Source organism: Carassius gibelio, chromosome B21 (assembly GCF_023724105.1).
Source record: "Carassius gibelio isolate Cgi1373 ecotype wild population from Czech Republic chromosome B21, carGib1.2-hapl.c, whole genome shotgun sequence".
NCBI classification, from domain to species: Eukaryota; Metazoa; Chordata; class Actinopteri; order Cypriniformes; family Cyprinidae; genus Carassius; species Carassius gibelio.
Window position 1 is genome coordinate 9,880,393 of NC_068416.1, and position 20,468 is coordinate 9,900,860.

General features: G+C 36.4%; 2 pseudogenes; one reads left to right on the top strand and one right to left on the bottom strand.

Annotated features, from left to right (window-relative positions):
- Positions 1 to 441: 441 nt before the first annotated feature.
- On the bottom strand, positions 442 to 2,241 carry LOC127985572 (carboxypeptidase N subunit 2-like; annotated as a pseudogene).
- A 2,817-nt stretch (positions 2,242 to 5,058) lies between these two features.
- On the top strand, positions 5,059 to 18,533 carry LOC127985574 (probable ATP-dependent RNA helicase DDX52; annotated as a pseudogene).
- Positions 18,534 to 20,468: the final 1,935 nt, after the last annotated feature.

A 20,468-nucleotide genomic window follows, 5' to 3' on the forward strand; every position in this document is an offset into this window, starting at 1 on the left:
ATACTTACTTCAACATGAAATTATGATTAGTGAAGACATGAGCTAATTGTGAACCAATCAAGAGCTATTGTTAACTACAACCAGAGTCATAAGGATTCATGCATGATTACTGCAGCCTTAATTACATGTTGGTACATGTTTGATAGTGATTGTACTAAAGGTAAAACTTTCTGTCACACTTTTCTGCAGATCCATATCATAGCTGAGGATCTTAACTTTCTGAACTAGTCTGTGTATGAACTGAATCAACTGTATTGTAATTGCAACACGTTTATGGTTAGCATAATAGCTTTTCCCGTATAGTCCAGCAGAGGACACATGCTGGGATGTGGACAATGGAGGACAACGTGGAGGCGTACAGCAATGAATGTGCAGACATGTCCTTCAGAACAGGTCGGCAGAAGAGATCTTATGTCAGCTTCTGCTGGACACTCACTGGGGTCAAAGGTCAGAGAGACAGGAGACAGAAAAGCTGACTTTACTCCTGTTACCCTCTGTTCTCTTCCCACACTGCCATAGCTTGGTGTTAAAGGAATGTTCCAGATTCAAAACAAGCTGATTAATCAACAGATTACCACAGAAAATAATGGTTGAATCATCCAATACATTTTAAAAGCAGAAATGTAATGTTTGTAGGTTTGTTTTGACACTTTGTTCTGCTTCTGTACAAAAAATGTGCTCTTTTTCTGCTGTAAGGTTTCAGTGGTTATTTATGATTCTATTGTTTTAATGAACTTCTGGTAATGCATGACCAACATAACCCTTGTGAGAGTAGTTCTCTCCATGTAAACAGACCTTTTCTTGTCATTTTTCAGGTGTTATGCAAAAGCTCCAGGCTTTACTGGCTTTGCATGCAATTACATTATGATGTTGGTATGATAAAATAAGAGAAAGGGCCATTATTACTTGACCATTTCCACCCCCGTGTCTAGCTACCAGGGGCTCCAGTGTGTGGGCCAAACATCAGCCCACAATGACCCCCTACTGAGATCTTGTTGACTTCTTCACTTGGACAGTTTCAAACATGCTGACTAAAGATATATCATTCAGTCAGCATTTTAAAGTAAGGTATATATTATTATATTTATTTAAAGGAATTCTGCAAATAATATGAAGATAAAAATACAAATCCATATAAATGTTTAAGGTCAGATAAAAAAATTTTTTTTACTTTTATTTCACAAGGACGTACTGTATTACACTGATCAAGAGAGTTAAAATTTATTTTTCAAATAAATTCTGTTAATCAAAATAAAACTTTTTTTACATAGATAATAGTAAGAAATACTGTAAGACACAAGACAAATAGTACCAGAATAAACACATCCTTCTGCTCATCAAAGAGTATGAAGCTCGCCACTTGGACCTCACTTGAACACCAGTTGCTCTTCAGGTAGTTCCTAGTGATCAGGCAGTTGATCTCGGTAGTGAAGGCACCGTCTCCAGTACTCTTCTCCTTTTAATTTGGGAATAAGTTCCTCCATTACCCGAGGCTCTTCTTTGGTGTTGTACCAAACACCACCATTCTGCTTCTTCTTAGTGGTACTATGCATAAACCACATAAAAGTGGAGAAAATGCCTGATGAATGACGAAGGTAAGGTGAGAATGACCACAATACTGCTGCAAAGAAAGCAGATGAAGTCGATATTCAAGGAGCAGGATTCGGTGTTAAAAGCTGACAAGCTCATACCTCATAAGGAACTAGGATAGCTTCACATGTACCTGTTCAAATAAACCACCTGAGTAAAATTACTATTCTTACCCCAGTCAATGAAGAACGCATTGTCACAGTCACAAGTGAGAGTGTTTTTCTCCAAGTCGAGGATCTCTAATCGAGGCAGTGACTGAATCAGAGTTTTGTTGATCGAGTCAATCTCATTGCCCCAAGCTTTTAAGGTTGAAAGTCTGGAGAGATTTGCATTCAACAGGAAGTTCAGCGAGCGTAGCGGCATTCTCGAAAGGATGAGTTTGGTTAGCTCCGAAATGGGGTGGAACAACTCAGTGGGGATCGAGTGATCTTCGGATAGTGCATTCTAAAACCAGATCCAAAAACCAGAGCTGATATTAGGCTTGACTGGAATGCATCAGGATTCAGATGAGCAAGATTAGTATTTCCAGCGTAAAACATGAGGATAAAGCTTGAAGCAGATTTCAGGGTATTTTGCCGATTCCATTATGTGCAAGGTCAATACTCTGAGTTACTTCAGGTCTTTAAAGATCCAGCAGGGAATGTGGCCCACGCATCACCAGTCCTTAAAAGATTGTCTGTTTCAAGCTTGAGGACCTCAAGTCTCTTCAGGTCCTTGAACAAAAAGGAACTAATGATTGAGATTTTGTTACTGTACAAGTACCGAGTTTTCACCTGTGTTAAATGGTCAAAGTCATCACAAATGAGTTGGTTGATGCTGTTTCTGCTGAGATCTATGAACTCGATAAAAGGAGTTTCTCAGTTTAGATCTTGTTGACTTGATATATCCAAGTCCTATAAGTTTGACAAATGAATAAAGTCTCCAATCTGGATCTGTGCAAAGTCATTGAAGAAAACATCTAACATCCGTGTATTTCGAGGTATGAATCCTGAAAAAGCATTTTGTTGCATGATTGTGCAGTTTTTAAGGAAAATGCACTAGATGGAGAATGAAACCACAGGTGGGAATATATAATGTGATTTGCTTTAGTGCTCCCATGTTTTTTTTTTTTCTTGATTCTTTTTACATTTTAAAATGGGAATGCACTGTATTGAGCTACACTTTGTATTTATTTATTTATTTATTTATTTTGTGCCCTTTGCCCAGCATTCCACCAGTTTGACTTTGCATTTCCTACAAATAATAACAAATAAATAAGTAAATAAATAAATAATTCAAAATCACTAAATAAAAAAGGCAAAGATGTAAAGATGTAACACATTTTTAATATGTTTTTAATATAAGTTTGGATAAATTATTAAAAAGAATTGTATTATTATGTAGGTGATTATAAGAAATTACACTGAAGTGAATTGGTGAATAAACTTCCAATCTATTAAATGAAATAAAAAATCTGATGTTATGACAAAATGACAAGACAAACTGATCCTCTCACAAAGATAATAGACAAACTTTGCAACACAACCTGCCATACTTCATTCCATCAACATGGACATGAGCAATAGAATAACTCTTCTCTCTAGAAATATGGCAAATAGTCTTAGGGCCCTATCTTGCACCCAGCGCAATTGACTTTGTACACCGACGCATGTGTCATTGCTATTTTGCACCCGCGCAAAGCGCGCTTTTCCCTCCACAGAAGCACGTCGCTAAACTAGTGAATGAACTTGCGCTCCCTGGGCGGTTCAGCGCAAAAAAGGAGGCGTGTTCCGGCGCAAACAATCCCTGGTGCTATTTTGCTGTTCCATTAAACAATTGCGCCACTGACCAGAAAAAACCTAGTCTAAAGTCAGTGGCGCGTTGCGCGTTGTTCATTATGCTATTTTAAGGGCGCATGCTTGACCATAATGTATAGCGTGCACAACGCGCATACACTTTGCTCATGTAATCTACACAGATGCAACAGTTATTTTTGCAAATCATAAATTGTTACACTAAAAAAATATTAACACATGAGATGACGGAAATCATTGTGGTGTGCCACGAAGATGTGAACAAAATAGGCATAAATCTAGCTTACAAATTATTCAGGCTAATTATTCTCCCATCCCCATACAACACAACTTCTCTGTCTTTCACTGCTCTTACAAGAACATCAGTCTCCTCGACTGTGAACCGCTCCTGGCGTGTGCCTGATAAATACGCCATAATAATAGCAATCCATAATGGAACTTGCGCACCTGCTTTTAAAGGGAATGTTAGATGACGCTCTGATTGGTTTATTTCACGTTACGCCCAAACCACACCTATGAATAATGAAGCTACTTCAGACCAACCCACTTTAGATTTGCGCCGGGCGCAAGAGCCATTTATCCCGCCGGGAAAATAGCAACAGCGCCGAGACCCGCCCACAAACTTACTTGCGCTTCGCGCTTTGACACTTGCGTTTCAGATCGTTAAAATAGGGCCCTTAGTGTTTATACTTGACTAACTAGGGCCCAGGTCAGGAAGCAGACAGACTGGCTAAACCGACCATCTGCTAGCTGCCTCCCGTCACAGAGGTCAGTTAATTCTCAGCACATAGAGACTCTTTCACCTAGATATCACACTATAGAGACTGTGTCTGTTCCCCGAAATAGAAAATACAAAAAATGTCCAAACCAAGTTAAAGTGAATAATTTAATTGAGGTTCAACAAATAAAAAACAAATGCAATATGGATAAACAAATTATAAAGCTTGGCTTATTGAATATCAGATCCATTTCTACGAAAACACTTTTTGTAAATAATATGATAACTGATCATAATATATATGTGCTCTGTTTGACAGAAACCTGGTTATAACCTGATGATTACATTATTTTAAATGAGTCCACCCCCCAAGATTACTGTTATAAACACGAGCCACGTCTAAAAGGCAAAGGGGGAGGAGTTGCTTCAATTTATAACAACGTTTTTAGGATTTCTCAGAGGGCAGGCTTCAAGTATAACTCGTTTGAAGTAATGGTGCTACATATAACATTATCCAGAAAAACAAATGTTAATGATAAATCCCCTGTTATGTTTGTACTGACCAGGGCCGTGCACAGGGGGGTGGCCCGGTGGCCAGAGCCACTGCCCCTCTGCCCTCATCGACTGAGGTGCCCCTTTTCCCCACCGCTCCGCTCAAAGCATTCCGGTGATTCCGCGAATCCGCTCCAGGTTTTCCCGCTCGCTCCGCACTCCGCAGCATCACTCACAGTATGTGTCTGCGGCGCTTGTGAACACGACAGTTCACGAAAGCTGTCGCATTAACAGGTAGGCTATGCAAGACAGTGGTTGAATCTGCGAAATTAGTCGATCAGATCAGATCTAATACAAATAACTACATTTTCTGTTGTTGGCACACTTTGTAGACAAGACAACCAAAAAAAAAAAAAAAAAAAAAACCAATGCCTTCACAAAAAAGAAGACAGAGACAGAGAGAGAATGAGTGCCCGTGCAATTTTGGAAACATTTAAGGATTTTGATGCTCATGTTGTGTTTCCAACACTTTTCAAGCTGCTGAAAATCTTTGGAACACTACCTGTCTCAACAGCCACTGTTGAACGCTCATTCTCGAAGTTGAAGCTGGTCAAAACAAAACTTCGTAATGCGTGTGGACAAGAACGACTCTCTGATCTTCTGCTTCTGGCCATTGAAAAAGACATCCCAATCATAAAAGATGAGGTTATTAAGATCTTTCAGGACATGGTACCAAATAGAAAGGTTTTGCTGTAAAAGGAAAAGGTAAATACCAAAATGTAAAACGGACGGTAAATAGTTTTATCACCAATGTGTAATTATGAATCATAAAAAAATTTAGTTATCAAGATATTTCAGGACATAGTACCAAATAAAAAAGTATTGCTGTTAATGGAACAAGTAAATATAAAAAAGTATCAGTAATCTGTAATTGTGATGTTCTATCAAAACTTCTACAATAAAGTCTGAAATGTATTTGAGCGTGTACTGTCTTCTTTTTGAATTGTACATTTTGTAATAACTGGATAATTTGTGTTAACAAGCAACCACCCCCTTAGTGCCCCTTTTTTTGGTTTAGGCCACTGCCCCTCAAAATGTCTGTGCACGGCCCTGGTACTGACTACTGTATACAGGCCACCAGGGCACCATACAGACTTTATTAAAGAGTTTGGTGATTTTACATCCGAGTTAGTTCTGGCTGTAAATAAAGTTTTAATAGTTGGTGATTTTAATATCCATGTTGATAATGAAAAAGATACATTGGGATTAGCATTTATAGACATTCTGAACTCTATTGGTGTTAGACAACATGTTTCAGGACCTACTCATTGTCGAATTCATACTCTAGATTTAATACTGTCACATGGAATTGATGTTGATGGTGTTCAAATTATGCAGCCAAGCGATGATATCTCAGATCATTATTTAGTTCTGTGCAAACTTCATATAGCCAAAATTGTAAATTCTACTTCTTGTTACAAGTATGGAAGAACCATCACTTCTACCACAAAAGACTGCTTTTTAAGTTATCTTCCTGATGTATCCAAATTCCTTAGCATATCCAAAACCTCAGAACAACTTGATGATGTAACAGAAACTATGGACTCTCTCTTTTCTAGCACTTTAAATACAGTTGCTCCTTTACGCTTAAGGAAGGTTAAGGAAAACAGTTTGACATCATGGTATAATGAGCATACTCGCACCCTAAAGAGAGCAGCCCGAAAAATGGAGCGCAGCTGGAGGAAAACAAAACTAGAGGTATTTCGTATTGCTTGGCGGGAAAGTAACATATCCTACAGAAAAGCATTAAAAACTGCTAGATCTGATTACTTTTCTTCTCTTTTAGAAGAAAACAAACATAACCCCAGGTATTTATTCAGTACAGTGGCTAAATTAACGAAAAATAAAGCCTCAACAAGTGTTGACATTCCCCAACACCACAGCAGTAATGACTTTATGAACTACTTTACTTCTAAAATTGATACTATTAGAGATAAAATTGCAACCATTCAGCCGTCAGCTACAGTATCACATCAGACAGTGCACTATAGACCCCCTGAGGAACAGTTCCACTCATTCTCTACTATAGGAGAGGAAGAATTGTATAAATTTGTTAAATCATCTAAACCAACAACATGTATGTTAGACCCTATACCATCTAAGCGTCTAAAAGAGGTTCTTCCAGAAGTCATAGGTCCTCTTTTGACTATTATTAATTCCTCATTGTCATAAGGATATGTCCCCAAAACCTTCAAACTGGCTGTTAATAAGCCTCTCATAAAAAAAACACAACTTGACCCCAAAGAACTAGTTAATTATAGACCAATCTCGAAACTCCCTTTTCTGTCCAAGATACTAGAAAAAGGTGGTATCCTCACAATTATATTGCTTCTTAGAGAAAAATGGTATATGTGAGGATTTCCAGTAAGGATTTAGACCGTATCATAGTACTGAGACTGCTCTCCTTAGAGTTACAAATTATCTGCTCTTATCATCTGATCGTGGGTGTATATCTCTATTAGTTTTATTGGATCTTAGTGCTGCGTTTGACACAATTGACCACAGCATTCTTATGCATAGACTTGAACACTTTGTTGGCATTAATGGAAGTGCATTAGCATGGTTTAAATCGTACTTATATGACCGCCATCAGTTCGTAGCAGTGAATGAAGATGTATCATATCTTTCACAAGTGCAGTATGGAGTACCTCAAGGCTCAGTACTAGGGCCGCTACTCTTCACGCTTTATATGTTACCCTTGAGAGATATCATCAGGAAACATGGTGTTAGCTTTCACTGTTATGCTGATGATACTCAGCTCTATATTTCTTCGCGGCCCGGTGAAACACACCAATTTGAAAAATTAATGGAATGCATAGTCGATATAAAAAATTGAATGATGAGTAATTTCCTACTGCTAAATTCAGAAAAAACAGAGGTGTTAATTATAGGACCTAAAAACTCTGCTTTTAGTAACCTAGAACACTGTCTAAGACTTGATGGTTGCTCTGTCAATTCCTCGTCATCAGTTAGCAACCTAGGTGTGCTATTTGATCGCAATCTTTCCTTAGAAAGCCACGTTTCTTGCATTTGTAAAACTGCATTTTTCCATCTCAAAAATATATCTAAATTACGGCCTATGCTCTCAATGTCAAATGCAGAAATGTTAATCCATGCATTTATGACTTCAAGGTTAGATTATTGTAATGCTTTATTGGGTGGTTGTTCTGCATGCTTAGTAAACAAACTACAGCTAGTCCAAAATGCAGCAGTAAGAGTTCTTTCTAGAACCAGGAAGTATGACCATATTAGCCCGGTCCTGTCATTGCTGCACTGGCTCCCTATCAAACATCGTATTGATTTTAAAATATTGCTTATTACTTATAAAGCCCTGAATGGTTTAGCACCTCAGTATTTGAATGAGCTCCTTTTACATTATACTCCTCTACGTCCTCTACGTTCTCAAAGCTCATGCAATTTGATAATACCTAGAATATCAAAATCAACTGCGGGCGTCAGATCCTTTTCCTATTTGGCGCCTAAACTCTGGAATAACCTACCTAACATTGTTTGGGAGGCAGACACACTCTTGCAGTTTAAATCTAGATTAAAGACTCATCTCTTTAACCTGGCATACACATAACATACTAATATGCTTTTAATATCCAAATCCGTTAAAGGATTTTTAGGCTGCATTAATTATGTAAACCGTAACCGGAAACACTTCTCATAACATGTACCTTCTACATCATTAATAGAATGGCATCTACGCTAATATTAGTCTGTTTCTCTCTTGTTCCGAGGTCACCGTGGCCACCAGATCCAGTCTGTATCCAGATCAGAGGGTCACCGCAGTCACCCGGATCCAGTACGTATCCAGACTTGATGGTGGATCAGCATCTAGAAAGGAACTCTACTGCCCAGAAAGACAGCGGAGACCAGGACAACTAGAGCCCCAGATATAGATCCCCTGTAAATACCTTGTCTCAGACGACCACCGGGACAAGACCACAGGAAACAGATGATTCTTCTGCACAATCTGACTTAGCTGCAGCATGGAATTGAACTACTGGTTTCGTCTGGTCAGAGGAGAACTGGCCCCCCAACTGAGCCTGGTTTCTCCCAAGGTTTTTTTCTCCATTCTGTCACCGATGCAGTTTCGGTTCCTTGTGGCTGTCGCCTCTCGCTTGCTTAGTTGGGGTCACTTCATCTACAGCGATATCATTGACTTGATTGCAAATAAATGCACAGACACTATTTCACCTGAAAAGAGATGACATAACTGAATTCAATGATGAACTGCCTTTTACTATCATTTTGCATTATTGACACACTGTTTTCCAAATGAATGTTGTTCAGTGCTTTGACGCAATGAATTTTGTTTAAAGTGCTATATAAATAAAGGTGATTGATTGATTGATTGAATAATTTCTGTTTGCTGCATTTTTACAGAAGATAAATAGGAAAAAAGCAGTTTGCAAGATATTTTTTTCAGAAAAATAAATAAATAAATTAAATTAAAAACATCTAATAGTTCTGAGGTAGATTTCCCTTCAGGAAATGTTCTGTGTCAGGAAAACCGTAGTCCTTTATCAAAAACATGCCAGTGTGTGATAAATATGTAGCAAAATCATTATTGTCTAAATTAAAATCAATGCTTTCATCCAATCCTTATCAAGGGTAATATAGAATAAACTTAAAGAGAATACTTACAATATGCATCCTATGGTAGACGATATACAGAAATGAAGCATCTTTTCTCATGCACAAAGTTTACTAAAACCCTTGAAAACAACATGCTGGTCTTGTTTTATGATGTATAACAGGAAGTGAGGTAATCTGAGGGAGAAAAAAGCAGAAGTAAAACCCTTAAGCATTCATAAACATTCACACCTAATGAGATACCTATGGCATATGAACCTAACCTGATTCAGCGCGTATATGTTTTAATTTATAAAGCATATATTATAATTTCATCTTGTACAGGTATGTATGATTGTGTGTTTTCTTATTGGATTGCTTCCTGTCTTATCATGTAAGGTTCTGCTGTCATTCTTTATGAAAAGGCTTTAGTTCTTCCTTGGATGTGACCAACCTAAAGTAAACTTGAGCCACACAGACAAAGTATTCAGTAAAAAGATTCCTTATCTTAATCAGGTGAGAAGCAGTTCTCTCTACTACTCTACTTCCTTCTGTCATAGGAAGAGTTTTATTTTAGTTAATGATTTATTGCTGTGGAATGTTGTGTTTAAACTCTCTCTTGCTCACGCTGTTACACTCACTTCTATCAATAAATAATTTAAAGATCTTGATCATTACAATACATTTCTGCAACATCTTTTGTGTAGGTATTTATTTTGTTGCATTGTAACTTTTGGGTAGCACTTTATTTCACAGTCCTGTTCCTCATATAAATACTATGTACTTATTATAGTAATTACAATAACTATGTAATAACTACTAACCTTGAACCTACCCCTAAACCTAACACTACCCCATGCAGTTACCAGTATTACCAGAACTTTCTTATTTAAATACACTATAAGTACATGTAAGTACACGTACTGTAAAATAAATTGCAACCAACTTTTGTTTATCTTAAATATAGTATAATGTAGACATAAAAAATGTGTCTAAGCCTTATTAAATGAATACTTAGGATCCAATATGTAGGATCTACAAAAGAATAGAATAACAAAATCACACAAAATGTGTTCTTCAAACATAATTGTGCATGCATTAAATATTTCGACGTTTATTGATATTGTTAGTGTTATGCTTTAAGCATTACAATAAGAACTCACATATGTAACATATTTCCATTTTGGTTACTATTACTAATTTTTATACATAAATGTCTGAAATAAACCTGGTGCTCATCAATTTTTTGTTTCATTTATTTATTGTGTTTTGGTTAATGATTCCTGTTACACGAAATGTACTATGAATATATGCAAAAAAAGCAAAAGTATCAAATGTAAAGGAAAAAAAACTGTTTTAAAAAGAAACCAGCGCTCTCTAGTGAACGACAGAGGAAACAAAAACGTGTAATAATAGAACGCCAGACATATCTATCTGCTCATAAAATTGAGATCGATTGGAGCAAAGTTTGATCTGAAAAGGTTTGGTAAAGATGCAGAGCGATTTAAGGTAACGTTAGGTTTTAAAGCAAAGTACATAAGAACGTTTACGTATGGTAGTGTTGTTAAAACGCAGAATTTACGTGAATTTACGTCCTGAGATGCTTCCACGACTTGGCTAACGTGTTTCCTAAGCGAGTGTCCCTTAAAGTGCTAATGCTCATCCGAGTAAACACAAATAACGCTAAAGGAGTGTATTAACAAGTAGTTTTGTTATTTTCCTCGTTTTAAAACATCTTCAGTTCGGTCACTGTGTTGTACAGCCTAAAGAAACAGGCATTCTGGTTGCTACTGTTCTTGTGTTACAAATCAACACATGCTCAGTTGGTCTTTATTAATTCTTGTGTAACTCCTCTTGTGTAACTACACATAATTTACAGTCTATTTGAATAATTATAAAAATCTAAAAGGTGTGCATTATAGCTGACACCTAGATGAACACTTTACAGTATGTTTATGAAAGTGAGTCATTCTGTTCAAATTATATTAAGGTTCAAATTATGGCATATTTTACATTTGAGCCCATTCGGTAATGAAAAATAGCAATATTTTGCTTATGATTTAAAGTTTATTTGAACAATTATGAAAAATCTGAATGGTGTGGATTATAGTTGACACCTAGATGAACACCTTACAGTATGTTTTATGAATGTGAGTCATTCGGTTCAAATTCTATTGAGCTTTAAATTTGTATTTAAGCCCATTCGGTAATGAAAAATAGCAATATTTTACATATGATTTAAAGATCTTTTTTTTTATAATTATGAAAAATCGGAAAGGTGTGCATTATAGTTGACGCCTAGATGAACACTTTACAGTATGTTTTATGAATGTGAGTCATTCTGTTCAATTTTTATTGAGCTTTAAATTTGTATTTAAGCCCATTCGGTAATGAAAAGTAGCAATATTTTACACACAATTTACAGTCTATTTGAATAATTATGAAAAATATAAAAGGTGTGCATTATAGCTGACACCTAGATGAACACTTTACAATATGTTTTATGAAAGTGAGTCATTCTGTTCAATTTTTATTGAGCTTTAAATTTGTATTTAAGCCCATTCGGTAATGAAAAATAGCAATATTTTACATATGATTTAAAGTTTATTTGAATAATTATGAAAAATATAAAAGGTGTGCATTGTAGCTTACACCTCTATGAACACTTTACAGTATGTTTTATGAAAGTGAATCAATCTGTTCAAATGTTATTGAGCTTTAAATTTGTATGTAAGCCCATTCGGTAATGAAAAGTAGCAATTGTTTTCCACATGATTTACAGTTTATTTTAATAATTATCAAAAAATATAAAAGGTGTGCATTATAGTTGACACCTGGATGAACAGTTAAAAGTTGTTTTCGTGACTGTTAGTCATTCTCCTTGCATGCTATTGACGTTAGAGAAGTCTATACTAGTTTCTCTTGTAACTTTAGAGACGGTCCCTAGATTTGCGAATATCGAACGTCCAACGTCAAGCCAACTTTATGCCAGTAGAGCAAGGACACTTCAAATCAGCCGGCTGGAGTCTGCTTTTTTGGCAAAGAGACACAAGAGATCACGTTTTTGGAGTCCAGACTCAGTGAAGATGATGGTGAAGAAGAGAAAGAAGGGAGGGATGAAGAGCAGGCCTCTGGGAAACGGAAATGGACCGAGCCAGTGAAGACGGCACGAAAGAAAAACAAAGGAGCTAAGGTAAAAACCGAAGGTAAGTCATCTTTCAATATCTTCTGATTCCTAGCAATTCAGTGTTTATTGTCTTACAACCGTTCTTTCTCCTTACTGTTGTGAAACAGACGGAGAGGCCGAAAAGAGCAAGGGAGAGGGGATCCAATGGATGTCATCCCAAGAAAAGGTGAAGGACCCCAGGAAAGAGACTAAAGACAAGCCCTCCTTAAAAAGACTGAAGCAGCTTCATCAGGAGAAGGTACGAAGATTATTATTGCCTTTCACAGCACTTTTCATTTTGAATGGTCACACTTGAATTTTCTTGTGTTATAAGAGATCTGGGGATGATAAATTCTGGCCTGTGCTGATAATTATTTTCATGCTATGGCCGATGTTTAAATTCTGTTATTTTTGTGTAAATACATTTAAATAAAGCTAAAATAAACTAATCAGAGGTTTAAAATGCTTTCTTTAAATTTAGTGCATTAGATTAGTTTAAATTAGAATCAACTTTGTCACTGCACATGTCAAACTGCACAAGGCAACGAAATGCAGCATCTAACCAGAAGTGCAATAAGCAGTAAGTACAGAATATAAAAGGTCTACAATATGTACAATAACTATACAAATAAGTATTATGAACATAATTTACAGATTTTAAATACTATCAGCATGATATAAAGATAAGTGTACTATGAATATACTATACAGGTTGATTATGTAAAGTGTATGTACACTATAGGCAGAACTATGAACATATGAACATCATTTACACTATTGCAATGGACAGTAAAGTGCATAGAAAATATTTCAGTGTGTAAATGGATTACTCAGTGTTTCTGGATGAACAGACAGTAGTGCAAGTAATAACAAGCTTACTGTTTTTTTGCTTGTTGTAAATAAATAAATAAATAAATCAGTCAGAGTGTTGAAGAGGGGTGAGGAGTCTGCGTGTATGGTGTGGGGGGTGTTGAGGGGTGTCAGAGGGCAGAGTTCAGCAAGGAGACAGATGTAGGGAAAAAGCTGTTCCTGGATCTGCTGGTCCTTGTCCTGTGGCTCCTGAAGTGCCTCTCGGAGGGCAGAAGGTTAAACAGTCCGTGGTCAGGGTGAGAGGAGTCCTTAAAAATGCTGTGAGCTTGACGTAGACGGCGTTTCCTCTGGATTTCCTTAATAGCAGGAAGTGGTGTCCCTGTGATGCGTTGGGCAGTTTTCACCACCCTCTGCAGTGCTTTGTGGTCAGTCACTGAGAAGTTCCCATACCAAACTGTGATGCAACTGGTCAGGATGCCCTCGATCGCACACTGGTAAAAGTTCAGCCGGTTCTTCTTCAGTGTCCTGAGGAAGAAGAGGCGCTGGTGAGCCTTCTTGACCTGGCTGGAGACACGTTCAACAACCATCGCGTTAATGTGGATGGGGTCATGCATGCTTCCTCTCTTCTTTCTGAAGTCCACAATGAGCTCCTTGGTCTTATTGGTGTTAAGGAGCAGGTTATTGTCAGCGCACCATGTGGCCAGGTGCTGTACCTCTTCCCTGTAGGCAGTCTCATCGTTGTCTGTGATGAGGCCAATCACCGTAGTGTTGTCTGCAAACTTAATGATGGAGTTGGATCCATGCACAGGCTTGCACTCGTGTGTGTAAAGGGAGTAAAGGAATGGGCTCAGCACACAGCCCTGTGGTACGCCGGTGTTAAGTGTGATGGTGGTGGAGTGGGTGTGGCCTGACCGAATTCAGTAAAGATTATCATCCTCATTTTTTTTCTTTAGACTCACAGAGAGTGGGCTTCAGAGTTCACATGATCAATAAAGGAGTTGAAGCTGTGAAAAAATAGGGCCAAAGACAGCAAAGAAATTTGGTATGTGATGTTTATTTAGCCTACTTATAATTTTTTTTTTTTTAAATCAGCAAGGATGAACTGATTAAATAATGTCTGCAAAGACATTTATAAATATTACAAAAATATTTTGAATATATTTTCTTTTAAACATTACATTAATCTAAGAAGCCTAAAAACAATGAATAATGATTTCCAGGAAAATATTAAGCAGCAAAACTGTTTTCGATGTTGATAATAAGAAATGTTTCTTGAGCATCATATCAGCATATTAAAAATGATTTCTAAAGGATCATGTGACAATGAAGACAGAGTAGTTGATTCAACTTTGCCGTCCTAAGAATTAATTGCATTTTACAATAGAGAAATGCTGTTTAAGAGTGATTAATTTCTTGTTCTTTCTTTTGTTTTCCAGACATATTAGTGACGACTCCTAACAGATTGATATATTTATTAAATCAAGACCCTCCTGCTGTCAACTTAAGTAGGTGAGTGATTTGCAAAAACTCTGTGGTTCAGTTTAAGAAAATCTCAAATCTGAACAGTTCTCCAAGAAAATATATTAAAGTTTTAATAACGTGTTCTCATCAAAGAGCTTCCAGATTGTCATGTTCACCATCATACACAGGAAATAAGTAGCTTCTGTCTCCAGTCTAAATGTGTCTTTACTGTCTGTAGTGTGGAGTGGCTGGTGGTGGATGAATCTGATAAACTCTTTGAGGAAGGCAAGACTGGTTTCAGAGAACAGCTTGCCACTATTTTCTTGGCCTGCACTTCTCCTAAAATCCGCCGGGTTTTCTTCAGTGCAACCTTTGCCACAGATGTAGAGCAGTTGTGCAAACTAAACCTAGACAACCTTGTCTGTGTCAACATTGGACCCAGGTATCGAAACAATTTTGTTTCAAGTGACAAGATGAATTAAATATTTTTTTGGTATAAAATTATTCCTATCTTAGGTGAAAGCTTTTAAAAACAACATAGGATCAATAAATAAAATTTTTCAATTTAGGTAATATTTTTATTTTAAATTCAATTAAAATGGATTACCCTGGCATTGTCCTTCCACAGGAACTCTGCAGCTGAGACTGTGGAGCAGCAGCTTCTGTTTGTGGGTTCAGAAAATGGAAAGCTTCTTGCTATGAGAAACCTTATAAAGCAGGTCTGTGAAGTTATCACTTTAGTCATTCTCATAACAAAATATAATTTCTTTATGAAAAAAGAAAAATCCAGAGTTTCATAATATAGATGCCTCATAAGAAGCTTTTAACACTGAAATTGTCATAACTTCCATCATTTTCTTTCAGGGATTTCTGCCGCCAGTGTTGGTCTTTGTTCAGTCTATTGACCGTGCCAGAGAGCTCTTCCATGAGCTGGTGTACGAGGGAATAAACGTGGATGTGATCCATGCGGATCGCACACAACAGCAGGTTAACAGAAGTTCTAGATTATCCTTAAAATAACACCATTAATCATTGATTTAGATAGGATTTGAGGACATAAAGTTACTAAAAACATTATCTCAAAGTGCTTACAAGCTTCTGAGCTACTGGAATCCTGGCCCATTTCTTCAGTTTCCAGGTCATTGATAATCTTTGATTTCATGTTGCCTTTGTATTCTTCAAATTCCAAAAATATTTTAATGGAATTTAAATCTAAAAACCAAACAGGCATTTCTAAAACATTCAATGACCGATCGATCCCAAGCTTCAGTAGATTTGAATATCTGCTTTGGGATGATTGTCCTGTTGGAAATCCACTAATCATGAGCTTCAGACTATTCACCCAAAACGTCACAATCTTTGCCTAAATGGACTGGTACTTCAAAGAATCCACATCTCCGATACAGTCAAGATTTCCACCTCCTGCAGCAAAGCATCCCCATAAGAACCATGTTTGACGATGGAGATGGTGTTGTTCTGCTCATAAACTTTGCCTTTTTTGTACCAGACATACCGCAGATTTATGGGTCCAAAAACTTCCAGTTTGGTCACATCACTCCATAAAACCTTGATCGTCAAATTTCAGAACTTTAAACCATTTCTTCTCAAGACCTTTAGTGAGAACTCTCTTGAATTATATATGCTGATCAACTTTAGCACATGCGTGGGTTAAAATGTTTAACAGCTCAAACGTAGTGTCGTTGTTGTTTTTTTTCAGAGTTTGTTTTAACTTTGTACCCTACCATACCATTGACTTAAAAACAGCACTGTTGTGTAAGTAAGTCAAAAAAAGGATTTGCGAAACAGAAAAGTTCAAATTTTTTGGTATGGCATTGAAGCGATCAGCCTGTGCAACTGCTGTGGCACTGTTGACCCTTTAGCTCGTCTGTATTTTTGGATCAACTGTTTGTCATCTTTTGAAAATATCCAATAGATATTCTATGATCCTCCTCCACCATTCAATGACTTCTTTATGCACTTGGGCTTCAGTCTTTCCCCAGTTTGATGCCAAACAAAATGTTTCCCATCAGACCCAAATAAATTAAACTTGCTCTCTTCACTAAAGTGTTTGAGTAGAAAATTCATTTTGTCTATCTTTTTTATATTATGCTTGCTGCTTTGTTTTCTCTATAGGACGAACTGGAAGAGCCGGACACAAAGGAAAGGCAATAACTTTCTTCACAGAGGATGACAAACCTCTCCTTCGCAGGTACAGTAGAAACAGCACTCTACAGCTATAATAGTTTTGTCTGAAATTTAAGGGAGATCCCTTTCTAACCTTGATTTCATGGGCCTCTGTTCACTAATTGTTTGTTATGTATCAGCATTGCGACTGTCATAAAGAAGGCTGGATGTCCTGTCCCTGACTACATGATCGGGTTAAAGAAAGTCAAAAGGTGAGGTTACACAGTTATATTATAAGTGACCCTTGGACCACAAAACCAGTCTTAAGTGTACATTTTTCGAAATTGAGATTCATCCACCATCTGAAAGCTAAAAAAAATAAGCTTTACATTGATGTATGGTTTATTAGGATCGCACAATATTTGGCCAAGATGCAACTATTTGAATATCTGGAATCTCCGGGTGCAAAAAAATCTAAATGCTGAGAAAAATTTGCCTTTGAATTTGTACAAAAGAATTCATAGTATTGCATATTACTGATCAAAAATAAAGTTTTGATATTTTTACAGTAGGACATTTACACAATATCTTCATGGGACATGATCTTTACTTAATATCCTAATAATTTTTGGCATAAAAGAAAAATCGATAATTTTGACCCACAGTTTTTTTTTGTGGCTATTCCTAAAAATACACCCCAGCGACTTAAGGTTTTGTGGTCCTGGGTCACATATAGGTTTTATTATACCATAACTTTCATCTTTTTTTTTTTTTTAAATCAGTCAGACATAGTTGCTTGTTCAATACTGTGGTTTTGAGAGAAAGTCTAGCATGTTTAGATGTGTAAAATGCTTTCTGGAGACTTGTGTTGCTATCATGTCACAATGTAAATCTGCGTTCACACTACAGCGACTTGTCTGGCTTTGAGGTTGCTAGTGGGTGTTCTCACTACTGGTTGCCTTAACAGCGAATCAGGTTTCTTGCCGCTAAGTACAAACATTTTGGAGACAAAAGACTAAATATAATCTAAATCCAAATTAAATCCGTACATACAGACAGAATTGAATGAGAAACAGAACCCAGTTTCTTTCATTGTGTATGTTTGTTGAACAATCACATGAGTTCTACGATCTTCTTTCCTATTGACTGTCGCTCCCAAAAGTCGCTGGATGCGCCTTATCTGTTTGCCAACGGTCGCTGATGCTAGTGTTGCCGGAAAATTGCAAGCTCTCCATTGAAGTGAATGGAATTGTTTCGCTTTGTTGTTGCTTGTAGTGTGAACGGGGCTTAAAACCTCAAATTTTTCTCCCTACAGCAAATTGAAACGGCAGCTTGCAACAAAACCCCCCAGACGGTCAACTATTCGCACGACTCCACACATTCTCTTTGAGAAAAAGCCCGGCATGAGAAAAAGGTAAATTGCATTTATATTAGACTTTTTATTGACAATTAATTCATAGTTTTAACATCTATCATTTTAAACTCTTTAACAGTTTAATTTTGTATTGCAGTATTTAATCGACTTAAACATAATGCTGGTTTCTCATCGTAGTTTAGTATGTAACTTCAATACATATTTACTGTTTAATTTCAGGAGAAAAAGAAAAGCTACAGCAAAGGAAGAAAATGCAAAGGGCGACGCATCAGAAGTCATTTAACAGCTGATGTGGCACATTGAGAGTGTTGTACAGACTGCTATTTTTTGTTTTTATCGATAATAAAGTGAATGTTGACCAGACTGTGTGAAGATCTTGTTGTTTTGTCCATAAACAGTTTAGAGTGTACTAGCTTTAGATTAGCATGTAAGGGTCCTGGGATCTGGAATGAGATTGACAATTCTATAAAGGAACTACCTTCTCTTGATGTATTTAAAAAGCATTTTAAACACAAATTGTTACAACATTATGCTTGATAGACACCATAAGGTTTCATATTTTATTGACTTATCTCATTTTCTTTTGTGTGATGTTTAAATACCCCTATTATTGGCCTTGTATGAGGGATGGTTGAGATGTGTGATGTATGTTGACCGGTGGGAGGATATTTTGTGGTGAATGGTGTTGTTGTTGGTGTGGATGGGTATTGGGTGGGTGGATTATTATTTGTTGTTATTAGTGCTGATTATGTGTCTTGAATGGCCCTATTTATAAGCCGGCATGTTTTTTACAAGAACTTATGTACTGAGAATAAACTGTGAATAATAATTATAATAATAATAATAATGAACAGAGCTTGATTGTGCTGTTCCATTTTACATTCTATAAAACATTACCACCATAAACTGAAAGAGGGTCTGTTCAATTATTTGTTTTTATCAAATGCGATAGGCTATTAAACATTGGTTCAGATTAGACTCGTAATGTCTATCTCTGGTTTACATCTCATTACTGTATTTTGTGCATGATATTAAGTTTTATTAATGCTTTCACCACGGTGTCATGATGATCACAAATCAGCTAATCGGAATATACTTGATATTGTGCAAATAAGGTTTCATTACTTTTCCGGGGCCATTTGAACCCGGTGAAACATAAGCTTATAAAACTGTCATAACGTAATATTTATCAACTAAAACTTAAGACTTAATAATATCTTTATATGCAATGTACTGACAAGCATTTATGGTAAGCTTAAATGTACTTCAGTGTTAAATTTCTATGAAAACTTGTTAATGTTTTTACATATTTGTAATGATGAATTGCGAAGTAGTTAATTTAAAATACATTAACTATGAATGTAATATTAAATAATTATATTCATGTTACATGTGCTCTAGTATCTCAGCACATCAAAATAAGTGTACTTCTATCAAGCATGATCATTTTTTTCAAACATAATGGTTTAAAATGTGCATTATTATTGTGAATCATTATTGTGAATCATTCAGCCAAATGCCAGTTTCATCCTTGTAAGATATAAAGAATAAATATGACACTCACATAATAGCTCATTAAAAAGGGAAATTGTAGCTTGTTTGTTGCTTAGGAAACCGCTCTTACAAAAAAAAAAAAAAAAAAACTGTTTGGTGATTCATTATGACTTTTTCAAACTAGGACATAATGTTGGCTTGTAGACACATGTATAAAGTTCATCCAAGTAAATTTCTGAACAATTGAAATGAGTCTTGGGCACTTCCAGATCACAGAGATATATCTGAAGTCTATTCGTCTTTTCTTTTTGCTTTATTTTAATTTTTCTAGCATTTATTAATTTCTGTATTGGATTTCTTTTTGGTAATGGCCTCATTTCAACATATTGCTGGGCATCGCAAATGAAGGTTCGGTTCGAGAATGTGCTTTTCATATGAAGCCAAGATCAACTAAAAAGTCTAAATCCCTGTAAACACTCAAAGATGCCATGCGAAATTGGTAACATTTACATATGCAGTGAACTGACGCAGGGCCAATTTTATGATCCAAACACCCCATTAACTGATCGACTGATCGTCATTGAAGCCATGGTATGTGAATTAAGGAAAAACATTGATAAAGATAATTAGTTTAACTCCATATATGTTTTACTGTAAGTTAAGTCCATAACTCTTTATGACAACAAGCATATGTATGGTGAGTAGCCACAGAAGGTTTACCTTTACATTAACTTGTAAAGGCATCTAATGTGTTTTATAATGTTTATTTTTATTAATGTAACTTCTTAAGTTTAATAAACAACA